At 48.4% G+C, this 15910-nt stretch overlaps 1 protein-coding gene, 2 non-coding genes and 1 pseudogene across 3 annotated transcripts in view; all 4 read left to right on the top strand.

The window, feature by feature from the left end:
- lamtor3 (late endosomal/lysosomal adaptor, MAPK and MTOR activator 3) overlaps nt 1-15910 on the top strand; it is a 205572-nt gene that overhangs the window by 134683 nt on the left and 54979 nt on the right. The gene's annotated exons all lie outside the window — the stretch shown is intronic.
- trnag-gcc (transfer RNA glycine (anticodon GCC)) lies at nt 4920-4990 on the top strand. Its single transcript has one exon. It is a non-coding gene; the product is annotated as a tRNA-Gly (tRNA).
- trnag-gcc (transfer RNA glycine (anticodon GCC)) lies at nt 8953-9023 on the top strand. Its single transcript has one exon. It is a non-coding gene; the product is annotated as a tRNA-Gly (tRNA).
- LOC130513018 (uncharacterized) overlaps nt 10547-15910 on the top strand; it is a 7812-nt pseudogene continuing 2448 nt past the window's right edge.

Raw genomic sequence — 15910 nt, 5'->3', positions numbered from 1 at the left:
GCTTTCTTGGCATCATATGGTTGATAACAAATGCTTTACTCAAAGTTTAAATTTAATTGATAGTTTTGGATTTTGAAAAGAAAACTATTTATACAAACACACACACACACACACACATATATAAAGAAGTTGCATTTATCATATTGTTGGGATTTTTTTAAATAACTATTTCCAAAAATGGAACCCAAAAATGATTCAAATTAAAAGGAACCTGCCAGAAAGAAAGACTTTATGATGCAGCCAGGTTGAACAGACATCATGCTCCAAAACACTGGATTATGAAGACCAGTCCTAAATGTAATCACAGTCTTGGAGAGCTGGTGGGAGGTGGGTTGGTGCTGACAGGGCTGCAGCCAGGCTGTTCCTAATTTGCTCTCCACATTGTAGGTCTGGCTGCATTTGACCAATGTCTTCTGAAGCAAGTGCCTCTTCTGAGGGTTCCATGCTGTCACCATTCCGCAAGCACACATTGTGCAGAATGGTGCAGCATGAAATGACCTTGGTGGCAAATGCAGGCTTCACCTCAAGAGCTTTAAGAAATATTGCCCGCCATCTGGTCTTCATAATCCCAATTCTATCACAGAACAGGCTTTTGCATGATGTCTGTTGAACCTGGCCACCATCATATTCGTTACTGGCTCTCTGTACGGTGTAACCAGGGCTAAAGGCCTGGACATACAAGGATAGCCACCATCCCCAACGATACAATATCCCTCAGGTGGGTACAGTCCCTGAACAGACAGAGGCCCGTTTCTCAGGAATCGCACGTCATGGACTAAAATCAAATCAATCTTTATTTATATAGCGTCTTTTACAATCAAAATTGTTTCAAGGCGCTTTCCAGAATCCAAGGGCCTGACCCCAGACAAGAAAGAGTGGCAAGGAAAAACTCCCCTTTAACAGGAAGAAACCTTGAGCAGAACCAGGCTCATGTAGGGGGACCCTCCTGCTGATGGCCGGCTGGGTAGAGAGAGAGGAGAGGGGAGAGGACAGGTAGAGGATAGAATAGGTAGGGGAGGAGAGGTAGAGGAGAGGAGAGGAAACCATGACCCAGTCGGGTGACAGAGGCCTGTCAGGTGATCATGTTTCTGGGCCCCGGCAGCCTCGGCCTATAACAGCATAGCTAAGATGTGACCTAACGATTAGACGACCCCCTAAGTATGATAATTTGTCTGTCTATGATAGTAACTGGAACTACAGAATTAGTAACAATAAGCTTTTTCAAACAGGTAGGTTTTAAGCCTAATTTTAAAAGTAGAGATGGAGTCAGCCTCCCGTACCTGGACAGGGAGCTGGTTCCATAGCAGGGGGGCCTGGTAGCTAAATGCTCAGCCCCCCATTCTACCTTTAGAGACTCTGGGGACCACAAGTAGACCAGCATTCTGAGGACGGTGCAGTCTATTGGGCTGATAAGGTGTCACTAGCTCCTCCAGGTAGGATGGAGCTAGGCCTCTGAGGACCTCATAGGTCAGAAGAAGAAAAATTAAAAGAAAATTATTCTAAATTTAATGGGCAGCCAATGAAGAGATGCCCGTACAGGAGTTATGTGATCTCTTTTGTCAATACCTGTCAGAACTTTGGCTGCAGCATTCTGGATCACCTAGAGGCTTCTTAAAGAGTTGTTTGGACACCCTGATAATACAGAATTACAATAGTCCAGCCTGGAAGTAACAAATGCATGGACTAACTTTTCAGCATCATGCCCCGTCAGTAGCTTTCTGATCCTTGTGATGTTCCTCAGGTGAAAAAAGGCACTTCTCGAGACTTCTTAATGTGTGAGTTGAAGGACAGATTTTGATCAAAAGTTACTCCTAGATTCCTCACAGAGAGACTAGATGTTAATGAGATACCATCTAGAGTGATCGTGTGATCCAATCTATCCCTGAGAGGTTCAGGACCAAACACCATGACCTCAGTTTTTCCTGAGTTAAGGAGGATGAAATTTGAAGACATCCAGGACTTTGTTTTTAAGAAAGGTCTGAAGCTTCACTAACTTCTGTCTCCTCTGGTTTCATGGATAAATAAAGCTGAGTGTCATCAGCATAACAATGAAAATTTATCCCATGTTGCCAAATAATGTTCCCTCAGGGAAGCATGTACAAGGTGAAAAGGATTGGTCCAAGTACAGAACCTTGTGGAACTCCATGTGTTCCGTTTCCCCACGGAAAGGGTAACTTGGTGTCCAAACTATAAGGATATTACTCTATTCAATTTTTTTTCCACTTTTGTTATTTTTATTTCCAAAGTGCAGTGAGCAGGTAATAAACCTGAAATCAGGAAATGCAAGGTTTCACTCATGGGCATTATAAGCACAACTTTCCAGCATTTACATACACATTGCAATATTAAACGGCATTACACCAGATGTTTTAAAATACGACAAATTCATTTTGTATCCCAATAGGGCATAAAAGTTCAATGTCAGTGAACAAATGCATTTTAAATACTTCACACATATTATGCATCATATTCAAATATCAAACATCAGCAGCAAATGAAATTTTGAAACACATTAATAACATTCAAAGTAGCAAATCCCAAGCATTTATGTATGTCTCAAAGGCAAATCTGATATAGCCCAGCAGCAGTCCCAATAGCCTATGTCTCTCCAAAGGAAATACAGCTGGACTACAGCTCCCAGAAACCACTGGGCAAACCAGGAAGTAGACATCCTTCCTACAAGCTGGTCAAACAATCAAACATTCCAAAGCAAGGGAAAATGCAATCTGAACAAACATTTAAAGCTTCAGAAAGACAATCAAACATCCATATCCATTAACAACATCACAATATCAATATTTAAGTTTAGGAGCATGGAGACAATGCAGTTCTACAAATATACCAAACAAACCCAAGACTTATCCAGAACTTATCATTAGCTTTACCAAGTAGACCCAACAGCACAGCAGTTGCCTACATGACAGCAGATGACAAAGCCAGCAGAAAAGTAAGAAACCCAATAAAACTCAACAAGCAGCCGGACACCGAGTAAGAATGTTGACAGGTAGCTTATACAACTGAAAATCTCCCGCTTCCTTTTCAACAAGTCAGAAGCGGTCACATGGGCAGAAAGTGCAGACACTACTTAAAGTGACAGCGCTCATTAAGCTAGCCTACCTACCAAGTACGTCTTGGATTTTTAGTCAATGAAACCATTTTATCCCTTAGAGAGAAATAATTTAAGATAAATTAAAGAGAAGAATTAAAGAAATAATTAAGGAAAATTAATGATGAAATAGGAGAATTCCACAAAACACAACACCATGGCTAACCCTACTGTATGAAGAGGAAACACCATGGACATGCCTGTAAAGCCTGTAAAGACATCTGTAAATGAACACTACCTGGCTGGCAGCCAGACAGGAATAGTTCCCCAATCAGGCTGGTAATGTCACCTTTTTAGAAATGCTCACTGTAGTATATGTGCTGTCTGAATTTTCCCTTCAGGGAGGCACTTTTCTGGAGAGGTACTGGAGTTTTACTGTCTCCAGATTGCACAATATAAACGTACTTCCCGATCAGTGTTTAGTGACTTTTCATTTCAAAACTTATCCAGAGTGCTTTTGGACAAAATCTTCCACGACAATACCAGCGGAGCAGGACTTTGCTGGAGACACAAACAAAGTAAAGTAGTGAAGGCAGTCCAGTGTAACAACGAATGCCAAGACCTGTGCAGCAGGGAGACTAAATCACCGCTCCACACGCAAATGACATAACATGGAAGAGCCAACTCCTCAGGCCAGGACAAAGCAGTTCACCTGCATCTGAAGGACAAAGGACACTCGTTTGAGGATAATAATGTACAACGTATTCACACATCGTGAGAAGAGGCCATTCTCACTTGGCTACTAACAAATCCCATTGTGTCAGGTACAGTTTCAATGACCTGCAAAATGAGGGGTGGAGAAACCAACATCCAGGCTGATTGAAGCTCCAAATGTGTTAATGGCTCCTGAAGAGTACAAGTAGCTGGAACTCCCAAACAGTCAGCTCAAACTGATGAAGCCTCGTGGATGGGAGGTGGAACGTCTTCAAGAAACTCAAACAGTACAGTTGCTATGCTTTAACTACATAAATGAAAAAGGAAAAGTTTTCACAAGTGAGGGTCGATTTGTAGTCACCAATTTAGTCAATTGACCGGGCTCCTAGTCAGTATAATGGACAGTATCTCCGCCTGTCACGCGGAAGACCGGGGTTCGATTCCCTGAGGAGGAGATACCTTTTCTCCCAATCACCAGCTGTCACCCCTCAGACTCTTTCAAGTGTGTCACAGTTCCGCTTGAGATCCTGCCACAGATCAACCTCGCCACCATGTTGCCTGCATTTATACAACAACCTGACAGGTTGCAGTTTTATTCTACATCCACCATTGCTATAACCGGTGAATGTGTTTTGTGTGTACATTTATGTACCATCGATGTCCAGTTTCTCTAGTGTAGTAGTTATCATGTTCGCCTCACACGCGGCAGGTCCCTGGCTCAAAACCAGAAAGAAGCAGGTCTCTAAGTGCGGAGCAGGGAGCTTCTTCCTGTCAGAAGGTACTCGTTTGTGTTTAAAAGATGTGACACAGAGTACCAGAAGATTGTTCTTTTTCTCAAAATTGCCCAGTGTTCATTAAAGTCAAAAATCAAACAGGATTGCAGCAGCAAAATCAATCAGAAGAGGTAATAAAGGAAAGAAAGAAGATCTCCCAGGTCAGAACCTAGAGACCCCTACTGGCCTGGCATGTGTACTAAATCAGTTTCCCGACAAATTGTGTGTTTGATTGTGTGCCTGTTAGTGCATTTGAGGGGAATGGGAGAGAGGCTTTTTCCCTTTTCTGTTAACTGCTTGCAATGTAAGTTTAAATTTACACGTTACGTGTTGTATAAATTGGTGGTCTCCGATTGACTTTTGAGGTTCTTAAGGGCGCTTTTCAAGCATTGGTGGTTCAATGGAAGAATTCTCGCCTGCCACGCGGGAGACCCGGGTCCGATTCCCGGCCAATGCAAACTTCCTTTTCACTTTAATCCCCGCGGCTGCCATTTTGAGGTTCTTCCTTGTCCTTCTCCAGGGATGCTGACCTGTCCTTTTGAAGACAGTTTCCTTTCAGTAGTTTGACTGCAGGTGAGGTGTCCTGGCTTAGAAAATCAAGAGGTGCCTGGAGGGGCCTGGGAGGCCCTGGTGGTGGCTGGACGGACCCAGAACACCACTATTGCACAAAAGAGCGAAAAGGCGCAGACCAGCGGGCAAATATAGTACATCCGTCGTGTTTTCCAACTGACATTAGGAATAGATGGAAAACTGTTTTGAGCTGTTTACCTACAGAATGCCCAGGTTCTATTCCCAATCAATAGAAAGTTCCTTTATCCCGTTGATCCCCAATGCTGCCATGCTGGACTACACTTCTGCTTTCATCTGGAGGAGTCTCTGTCCTTGGTGGTTAGTGCACTGATGGGTACTGTTCTCAGGAAGTCCCTGGCCTCACCTAGCATGGGTCGCTTTTCAGAAAACTCTTACTTTGTCACCTCGGTGTTTGAACTGTAGAAGATGCCATTTTCCACTGGCATCCAGTCTTTGGCTTTTTTATTTTTTGCATGTAGCATGCGTCTGAGCGTTTTTTTTTTTCTTCTTCTGGGGCAACGCCAGTATTGATGTGTGGTTCTATGGACACACTCTTGTTGAGAAAATAGAGCTGGTCCCAGTTCAGAAAGGCCTCGGCCAACGCTCCTCTGGGCCCCACTATAGATCCCGCAGCAAATTTAGGACACAGAGCATCCTCGCCACCTTATTGCCCGCATTTATGGGACAATCTTACGGGCCATAGTTCTGTCATTTATCCAACCGTAGTATGCCTGGTGGATGTGTTTGGGTGCACATTCAAGTGCCTGGCTATTTAAAGAGATTGTTGAGGTCAAAAGCCTCAGTTACTGGAAAACATGCAATGGTCAGCAAGAGCTGGGAGCCTGTAAAGACATCTGTAAATGAACACTACCTGGCTGGCAGCCAGACAGGAATAGTTCCCCAATCAGGCTGGTAATGTCACCTTTTTAGAAATGCTCACTGTAGTATATGTGCTGTCTGAATTTTCCCTTCAGGGAGGCACTTTTCTGGAGAGGTACTGGAGTTTTACTGTCTCCAGATTGCACAATATAAACGTACTTCCCGATCAGTGTTTAGTGACTTTTCATTTCAAAACTTATCCAGAGTGCTTTTGGACAAAATCTTCCACGACAATACCAGCGGAGCAGGACTTTGCTGGAGACACAAACAAAGTAAAGTAGTGAAGGCAGTCCAGTGTGTAACAACGAATGCCAAGACCTGTGCAGCAGGGAGACTAAATCACCGCTCCACACGCAAATGACATAACATGGAAGAGCCAACTCCTCAGGCCAGGACAAAGCAGTTCACCTGCATCTGAAGGACAAAGGACACTCGTTTGAGGATAATAATGTACAACGTATTCACACATCGTGAGAAGAGGCCATTCTCACTTGGCTACTAACAAATCCCATTGTGTCAGGTACAGTTTCAATGACCTGCAAAATGAGGGGTGGAGAAACCAACATCCAGGCTGATTGAAGCTCCAAATGTGTTAATGGCTCCTGAAGAGTACAAGTAGCTGGAACTCCCAAACAGTCAGCTCAAATGATGAAGCCTCGGGATGGAGGTGGGAGGTGGAACGTCTTCAAGAAGAAACTCAAACAGTACAGTTGCTATGCTTTAACTACAAATGAAAAGGAAAAGTTTTCACAAGTGAGGGTCGATTTGTAGTCACCAATTTAGTCAATTGACCGGGCTCCTAGTCAGTATAATGGACAGTATCTCCGCCTGTCACGCGGAAGACCGGGGTTCGATTCCCTGAGGAGGAGATACCTTTTCTCCCAATCACCAGCTGTCACCCCTCAGACTCTTTCAAGTGTGTCACAGTTCCGCTTGAGATCCTGCCACAGATCAACCTCGCCACCATGTTGCCTGCATTTATACAACAACCTGACAGGTTGCAGTTTTATTCTACATCCACCATTGCTATAACCGGTGAATGTGTGTTTGTTTGTGTGTACCGTATTTTCACAACCATAAGGCGTGCCGTATTATAGGGCGCACCTTCAATTAACAGCCTATTTTAGAAATATTTTCATACACAGGGCGCACCGTGTTATAAGGCGCATAGCATAGAAACTGCGTAGTGCCTGTGGTTTCCTGACGCGTTCACTAGATCGAGCTGCGCTAAAAGGAATGTCAATAAAACAGCCAGATAAGTCAGTCAAACTTTATTAATAGAATACAAACCGTCGTTCTCACAACTCTATTCACTCCCAAAACGAATAAACAGCTGTTTTATTATTTTTCCCGAGTGACGTAGTGTTTTCGCGTAACACAGTTCGTTTAATAACAGCGAGTTATAACAGGCAGTGCAACATTTTTATCACAAGTGGATAGTGGAGTTTAATAAATCTTCGATTTAGTGCAACATTTTTATCACGTAGTACCGTTGCGGTAAATCAAACGTTAGTGCAAACAATATACGGTAAATCGAACTCTCGAAGTAGTGCAAAGCGATAGCAATAGCAATATAACAATAGCAATATAACAACGTTGTTCAAACGGTAATGTCCATATTCACAGTATGACCAGCCTTGTTAAGTTGTAAACACACAAAAGAAACACGTAAAGATCACTTTATCAGTTCATTCCTCATCCAGGAATCCCTCGAATTCTTCTTCTTCGGTGTCCGAATTGAACAGTTGTGCGAATACGGCGTCCAACATGGCCGGCTCCGTCTCGTCAAAGTCGTCATCAGGGTCGGTGTCGCTGGTGTTGTCCGGCATTTCAGTGACAATCCCTGCCTTCCCGAAAGCTCGGACCACGGTCGATGCCCAGGCATTTACGATCCACTGGCCGATAGTGACGTATGACGCTCGGCGCCGTCTCCCCGTCTTGGTGAACGTGTGTTCGCCGTTCGTCATCCACCGCTCCCACGCAGTTCGCAGTCTAGTTTTGAATGCCCCGTTGACACCAATATCTAGCAGCTGGAGTTCCTTTGTTAATCCACTTCTTGCTTTGTTTCCTCGGAAGCTCCGTTGAGTCTTCTTTACCTGGCGCAGGTCGTCTTGTTGCTTCCTCCACTTCCGCACCATTGATTCGTTCACGTTAAATTCTCTTGCCGCTGCTCTATTTCCGTGTTCAACCGCGTGACTGATAGCCTTCAGTTTGAACTCTGCGTCGTAAGCGCGTCTCTTGCAAGGAGCCATTTTGGGGTCTTTACAGACAGAAATGGTTTGGGACTGAATTTACTGCTGTTACCTCGGCCACGCCTACTGACTACGGTAGCCGCGATTAACCAATATTACCGTAATCCATACAAAAGGCGCTCCGGGTTAAAAGGCGCACCGTAGATTTTTTAGAAAATTCTAGGCTTTTAGGTGCGCCTTATAGTCGTGAAAATACGGTACATTTATGTACCATCGATGTCCAGTTTCTCTAGTGTAGTAGTTATCATGTTCGCCTCACACGCGGCAGGTCCCTGGCTCAAAACCAGAAAGAAGCAGGTCTCTAAGTGCGGAGCAGGGAGCTTCTTCCTGTCAGAAGGTACTCGTTTGTGTTTAAAAGATGTGACACAGAGTACCAGAAGATTGTTCTTTTTCTCAAAATTGCCCAGTGTTCATTAAAGTCAAAAATCAAACAGGATTGCAGCAGCAAAATCAATCAGAAGAGGTAATAAAGGAAAGAAAGAAGATCTCCCAGGTCAGAACCTAGAGACCCCTACTGGCCTGGCATGTGTACTAAATCAGTTTCCCGACAAACTGTGTGTTTGATTGTGTGCCTGTTAGTGCATTTGAGGGGAATGGGAGAGAGGCTTTTTCCCTTTTCTGTTAACTGCTTGCAATGTAAGTTTAAATTTACACGTTACGTGTTGTATAAATTGGTGGTCTCCGATTGACTTTTGAGGTTCTTAAGGGCGCTTTTCAAGCATTGGTGGTTCAATGGAAGAATTCTCGCCTGCCACGCGGGAGACCCGGGTCCGATTCCCGGCCAATGCAAACTTCCTTTTCACTTTAATCCCCGCGGCTGCCATTTTGAGGTTCTTCCTTGTCCTTCTCCAGGGATGCTGACCTGTCCTTTTGAAGACAGTTTCCTTTCAGTAGTTTGACTGCAGGTGAGGTGTCCTGGCTTAGAAAATCAAGAGGTGCCTGGAGGGGCCTGGGAGGGCCCTGGTGGTGGCTGGACGGACCCAGAACACCACTATTGCACAAAAGAGCGAAAAGGCGCAGACCAGCGGGCAAATATAGTACATCCGTCGTGTTTTCCAACTGACATTAGGAATAGATGGAAAACTGTTTTGAGCTGTTTACCTACAGAATACCCAGGTTCTATTCCCAATCAATAGAAAGTTCCTTTATCCCGTTGATCCCCAATGCTGCCATGCTGGACTACACTTCTGCTTTCATCTGGAGGAGTCTCTGTCCTTGGTGGTTAGTGCACTGATGGGTACTGTTCTCAGGAAGTCCCTGGCCTCACCTAGCATGGGTCGCTTTTCAGAAAACTCTTACTTTGTCACCTCGGTGTTTGAACTGTAGAAGATGCCATTTTCCACTGGCATCCAGTCTTTGGCTTTTTTATTTTTTTGCATGTAGCATGTGTCTGAGCGTTTTTTTTTCTTGTTCTGGGGCAACGCCAGTATTGATGTGTGGTTCTATGGACACACTCTTGTTGAGAAAATAGAGCTGGTCCCAGTTCAGAAAGGCCTCGGCCAACGCTCCTCTGGGCCCCACTATAGATCCCGCAGCAAATTTAGGACACAGAGCATCCTCGCCACCTTATTGCCCGCATTTATGGGACAATCTTACGGGCCATAGTTCTGTCATTTATCCAACCGTAGTATGCCTGGTGGATGTGTTTGGGTGCACATTCAAGTGCCTGGCTATTTAAAGAGATTGTTGAGGTCAAAAGCATCAGTTACTGGCTGGTAAGGTATGTTTGACTTTGGCAGGGCTGTGCTTTGTCACCGGTTCTCTTCATAATCTTTACAGACAGAATTTCTTGGCGTTGCCAGGGGCCGGCGGGAGTCCAGTTTGGGAACCACAGGATTTCAGCTTTGCTGTTTGCAGTTGTTATTGTCCTGTTTATGTCTACCCTCTCCCTCTCCTCTCCTCCCCTCTCCTTCTCCTTCTCCTCTCCTCTCCTCTCCTCCTCTCCTCTCCTCTCCTCTCCTCTCCTCTCCTCTCCTCTCCTCTCCTCTCCTCTCCTCTCCTCTCCTCTCTTCTCTTCTCTTCTCTTCTCTTCTCTTTTCCTCTCCTCTCCTCTCCTCTCCTCTCCTCTCTCTTTACCCAGCCGACCATCAGCAGGAGGGTCCCCCTACATGAGCCTGGTCCTGCTCAAGGTTTCTTCCTGTTAAAGGGGAGTTTCTCCTTGACACTGTTGCTTGTCTGGGGTTAGGCCTTGGGATTCTGGAAAGCGCCTTGAAACAATTTTGATTGTATCTGCCATGGTTTGGGGTTCGAGACCAGGCCCAGACAAAAATAGGGAAAAGAGCAGAAACCCCCAATCAGCAAAGATTTTGCGAATGGGGTGAGTAGGGAATGTAGACTTCCGTGTGGTGAAATCATTTTATGGTTGTGGAAGGCCGGGTGTTGAAGCAGTGTGGTCTGGAGGTTTTGTTTGATGGTATGCTGTAAGGCTGGGGTTCTGTGTGAGAAGGTGCAGATGGAGTGTATCAGCTGTAGTTGTGGGGAGAAGGCAGAGATATCTGGGTTCCTCTCTGTGTTGGTAGATGGGTAAGGGGTATATATTTTTCTGAGGCATCTTCGCTAATTCAGATATCCCACTTGAGATGTTTCAGAAACTTGTGCGGCATTGAGTCATCGGCTTTCTTGTAATCAATCCAGGCAGTGCACAGGTTGGTGTGCCACATCCTACAGTCTTGGGCGATTGCCCTGTTGACCAGTCGCTGGTGCTTGGCACCTCTGGTGTTGTTCCCTATGCCTTTCTGTGCTCTGCTCATGTATTGATCCACGTGCCTGCTGATCTTAGCCGCTATGATGCCTGATAGGAGCTTCCATGTGGTGCTGAGGCAGGTTATGGGCCGGTAGTTGGACGGTATTGTGCCCTTCTGGGGGTCCTTCATTATGAGGACTGTCTGGCCTTGGGTTAGCCACTCTGGGTGGTCCCCTGATGTTAGCAGCTGGTTCGTTTGAGCTGCCAGGCGTTCATGGAGTGCAGTCAGTTTCTTAAGTCCGTAGGCGTGGATCTTATTGGGCCCTGGTGCTGTCCAGCTCTTCATTTTGGACACTCTTGTTTTGATGTCTGCTAAGGTGATGACTACTGGGTCTTGTTCTGGGAGTTTGCTGTGTTCAGTCTGTAGGTCTTGCAGCCATCGGGCAGTAGTGTTATGCGTTGCCTCTTTCTCCCAGATACTCTTCCAGTATTGTTCCGTCTCAGCCCTGGGGGGGGTCTGTTGTCATCTAGTTGCCCTGCCGTTAAGAGTAGACCTTTGCTGGGTTAGTGGAGAACACCCTGTTTATTCTCCTTTCCTCTACTTCTCTTGTGTAGCCAGGGCTGTGAGCCTTTACTTAACAGTCTCCAGTGCCTCAAGTATGGACAGTTTGTTGTACTTCTTGGGCCGCTCTGTCCTTAGAATCACACCTCTACTCAGCTCTGTTAGGAGGCTGACTTCTCTCCATGTTACCATGATTTTTGCCTCGAGCCTTCTCCTCCATGGGGCCATTTGCTCCTTATGGCTGTTCATGCTCTTCATCTTATAGCCAAGCATCTGTAGGATTACTGTTGCATACATCAGCTGATTGGTCTCAGTGATGGTAGTGGTACTTTGTGTGTTAGCCTTGGCAGGGAGGTAGTTGGGTTCCCCCAGGACTCCATGATTCTCTCTCTCAGGTCAGCTGCCCTTGTCCTGTCTGTCATTGGGGGCTGTGTACCCAATCTCGATATTGGTGAATCTCGATCTTGATGATGAAATCACCCCCACACTGACCTGCCGTCCTGGCTCCCCCTGCTGTAGCATATTTTGTACGTCAGCTATGGCTCAGAAAGATTTGGACGGATCGAGAAGGGCAACACTGAGACCACCTCTTACACCATGAATCGCAGGTCCTTTAAGATACACCAACTGCGCAAGGAGCTGCGAACCCTCAAGACACAGTTCAAGAGAGCTTCTGATGGGGACAAGCAAGCTTTAAAAGAGCTGTATAACATCCTGCGGAAGAAGTTGAAAACTCTCCGCAGAGCAGAGTGGCACAGGAGGCGCGGGAGAGAGAGCGCCAGGAAGAGAGCAGCCTTCATTGCCAATCCCTTCCGGTTTTCTAAACAGCTGCTCGGGGACAAGCGGAGTGGCCGACTTGAGTGCTCAAGGGAGGAAGTGAATCGCTTCCTCCAAAACACCATGAGCGACCCACTGAGGGGTCAAGACCTAGGACCCAACAGAGCACTCATCAGCCCTGCCCCACCATCGGCAGAGTTCAAGCTGGCAGAGCCTAGTTTTAAGGAGGTTGAAGAAGTCATCAAGGCAGCCCGTTCTGCATCTTCCCCAGGCCCCAGTGGTGTACCTTACCTCGTCTACAAGCGCTGTCCAGAAATTCTCCGGCATCTGTGGAAGGCCTTGAAAGTGATCTGGCGAAGGGGGAGAGTAGCCGACCAGTGGAGGTGTGCTGAGGGACTTTGGATACCCAAGGAGGAGGACTCGAAAAACATCAACCAGTTTCGGACTATCTCACTACTGAGTGTGGAAGGGAAGGTGTTTTTTAGCATCGTCTCCCGAAGACTGACCGAGTTTCTCCTCAAGAACAACTACACCAACACTTCAGTGCAGAAGGGTGGGATCCCCGGAGTCCCCGGCTGTCTAGAGCACAATGGTGTAGTCACACAGCTCATCAGAGAGGCCCATGAGAGCAAAGGAGAACTAGCGGTTTTGTGGTTGGACCTGACTAACGCCTACGGGTCCATCCCACACAAGCTAGTTGAGCTTGCGCTACACCTACACCATGTTCCCAGTAAGATCAAGGACCTGATTCTGGATTACTATAATAAGTTCAGGCTCAGGGTCACTTCAGGGTCAGTAACCTCAGACTGGCATCGCCTTGAGAAAGGAATAATAACAGGCTGTACCATCTCCGTTCTCTTCGTACTGGCGATGAATATGGTGGTAAAGGCGGCTGAGGTGGAGTCCAGAGGGCCTCTATCCAGATCAGGTGCCCGACAGCCCCCCATAAGAGCCTACATGGACGACCTTACCTGTGACGGGGGCAGTTTGGACCCAAATGCAGCACTCTGAAAAGCTGGTCAGTAGTAAAGACTTTTATTAACCCACGGGCAAACAGGAACTCAGGCAGACCAGGAAACACAGAAAATAGTCCGTTCCTCCGGCTCTGGGCCCGCACAAAGTCTAGGAGTCGCAGGCTCGGGGAGTGGGGCGAGCAGCAGCGAAGTCGGGGCCGGGCGGAGAAGTCGAAACCAGGTGAGCAGACAGGAACCAGAGACGCTGAGGCAGAAGTCGTAGTCAGGGGCAGAAAGCAGGTAGGTTGTCCGGGGAACAGGCAAGGCAGGCAGAACGAAGACAGGCAGGGTCGGCAACGGGCAATCCGGCAGGGAAACAACGCTGGAAAGTCTTGCATGGACGCAGAGGAACAATCTGGCACTGAGTGAGTGTGAGGCTGGAGAATATATACACTGGTAGGTGAGCCGATTGATGAGTGAGGGCAGGTGTGTGATCAGTGACTGAGAGCAGGTGTGTGATCAGTGACTGAGAGCAGGTGTGGTGATCAGAGGGTGTGGTGTGAGCAGGGCAGTGGAAAAGTACTGGGACAGGAGGGAACTGGGGAAAAGGGGCTGTGACAGAACCCCCCTCTCAAGGGACGGCCCCTGACGTCCCAAAAACAAAGTCCAAGCTGAGCCGGGTGGGTGGAGGGGGGCCTGGAGGAGGGCTAAAATTCTTCAGAGGCCTCCATCTCAGCTTCCTCTTCGTCCTCGTCGCTGGAAGCCTCGGATGACAGGGAGGACAGAGTCTCTAAATTGGCACCGCCACCAGCATTGGGGATCTTGGAGGGCTGGTCAGGGTGACAGTGATGGAACTCGCGGATGAGCTGCGCATCCAGGATGTGACGGGCCGGGACCCACGACCTTTCCTCTGGGCCGTATCCCTCCCAGTCGACAAGATACTGTAGACCCCTTCCATGGTGGCGGGAGCGCAGCAGGCGGCGAACTGTGAAGGCAGGACCCCCACCAATAATCCGTGGAGGTGGTGGCGGCTGAGAAGCCAGCATCAATGGACTCTCTCGAACCGGCTTGATCCTGGAGACATGGAAGGTTGGGTGGATCCGCATGGCCCGGGGCAGCTTGAGCCTGACAGCCGCAGGGTTGATGACCTTCTCGATACTAAACGGCCCGATGAGGGGGCAGAGAGGTAGCCTTAGCCTTGCTGAACACCTCCCGGAAGTCATGGTACTCGGAGGGTACCGCAGACAGGTCGGGGGCCGGAATGGATTTGACTGATAATAGAGGCGCGGCAGCTTGATTAAGGCAGACCTGGTGACAGGAGGAACTCCACCCCAGAATGGAACCCGTCGCCCAGTCAATGTGGGGGTTGTGACGACGGAGCCAGGGGTAACCAAGGATGAGTGGGAGGTGAGGTGACTTCAGGACGTGGAATTGTATGGTCTCGTGGTGGTTGCCCGACAGAAGCATGTGGATGGGCGTGGTCTGGTGAGTGACAGTCCCTAGGAGATGGCCATCCAGGGCGCTGGCAGGAACTGAATGTGGTAACGGAACCCGGTCAATACCCAGCTGGACGGCGAGCTCCTCATCGATCAGGCTGACATCAGCCCCGGAGTCTATGAAGGTGGCGAGGGTGTGAGAGCCCCCCGCCAACAGAAGCTGGACGTGAAACAATGGCCGTGGGCAGGGGACCGAGTCTTGAGTCCGGCTCAGCAGTCCGCCCCTGTCTACTGCTGAGCCCTCCCCTTTTACTGGGCAATGAGAGACAAAGTGCCCAGCCTGTCCGCAGTAGAGACAGAGGTTCCCCTGTCGTCGTCGCTCTCGCTCCGCCGGAGTCAGGCTGGTGCGTCCCACCTGCATGGGTTCGGGCCCCCCAGATGCGGGCCCTGTGAGAAGGTTGGAGGCGGCTGGAGATCCTCGCAGGCGGGCAGACGGCCGGTGCTCCGCCTCTCCCTGGCGTAGCTCTCTTCTCCTTGCCTGGACGCGCCTGTCCAGCCTTGAAGTCAGGTTGATGAGTCCATCAAGGGAGGGCGGAAGATCAAAAGGAACCAACGCATCCTTTATATATGGCGCTAGCCCATTGAGGAAGGCGTCGCACTGGGCTGCTGGGTTCCAGTCACTGAGCCGGGCCCGGGTACGGAAGTCGATAGCGTAGTCAGCAATGGACCGACTTCCCTGCTTCATGCTCATGAGTCTCCCGGTGGCATCCGGACCCAGAGAAACAGGCCCAAAAACCTTACGAAGCTCCGCAGAGAAGGCCTGGAAAGAGGAACAGGCCGGTGTGCCCCTCTCCCACTCTGCCGTTCCCCACAGGCGTGCTCTGCCAGTCAGGTGATTGATGGTAAAGGCGACCTTCGCCGCCTCCGAGGCGAAGGTGTAGGGCTGCAGAGCGAACAGGATTGAACAGTTCGTGAGGAACGGATTGCAGCCCTCTGGGTCCCCAGAATAACGCTCTGGGGTTCCCACCCGGGGCTCTGGAGCAGTGCCTGGTGGGGGAGCAGGAACCGGAGGAGGAGGAGCTGGAGCAGGAACCGGAGCGGCCGGTTGTGACACTGAGACCACCAGCTGTTGGACCTGGGTGGCTACTGACCTTAATGCCTGCTCCAGGGCCGATGCTGTCTGCCGAGCCTCCGTAGCATTGAAGGCTAGCTGGGCCTCGAATTGTTGGAGCCTTCCCTCCACTTGGTCCAACCGAGACTGAGGT

The sequence above is a fragment of the Takifugu flavidus genome, chromosome 16, assembly GCF_003711565.1.
Source record: "Takifugu flavidus isolate HTHZ2018 chromosome 16, ASM371156v2, whole genome shotgun sequence".
In the NCBI taxonomy this organism is placed as follows: domain Eukaryota; kingdom Metazoa; phylum Chordata; class Actinopteri; order Tetraodontiformes; family Tetraodontidae; genus Takifugu; species Takifugu flavidus.
This window is presented reverse-complemented; position numbering and strand designations above follow the sequence as displayed.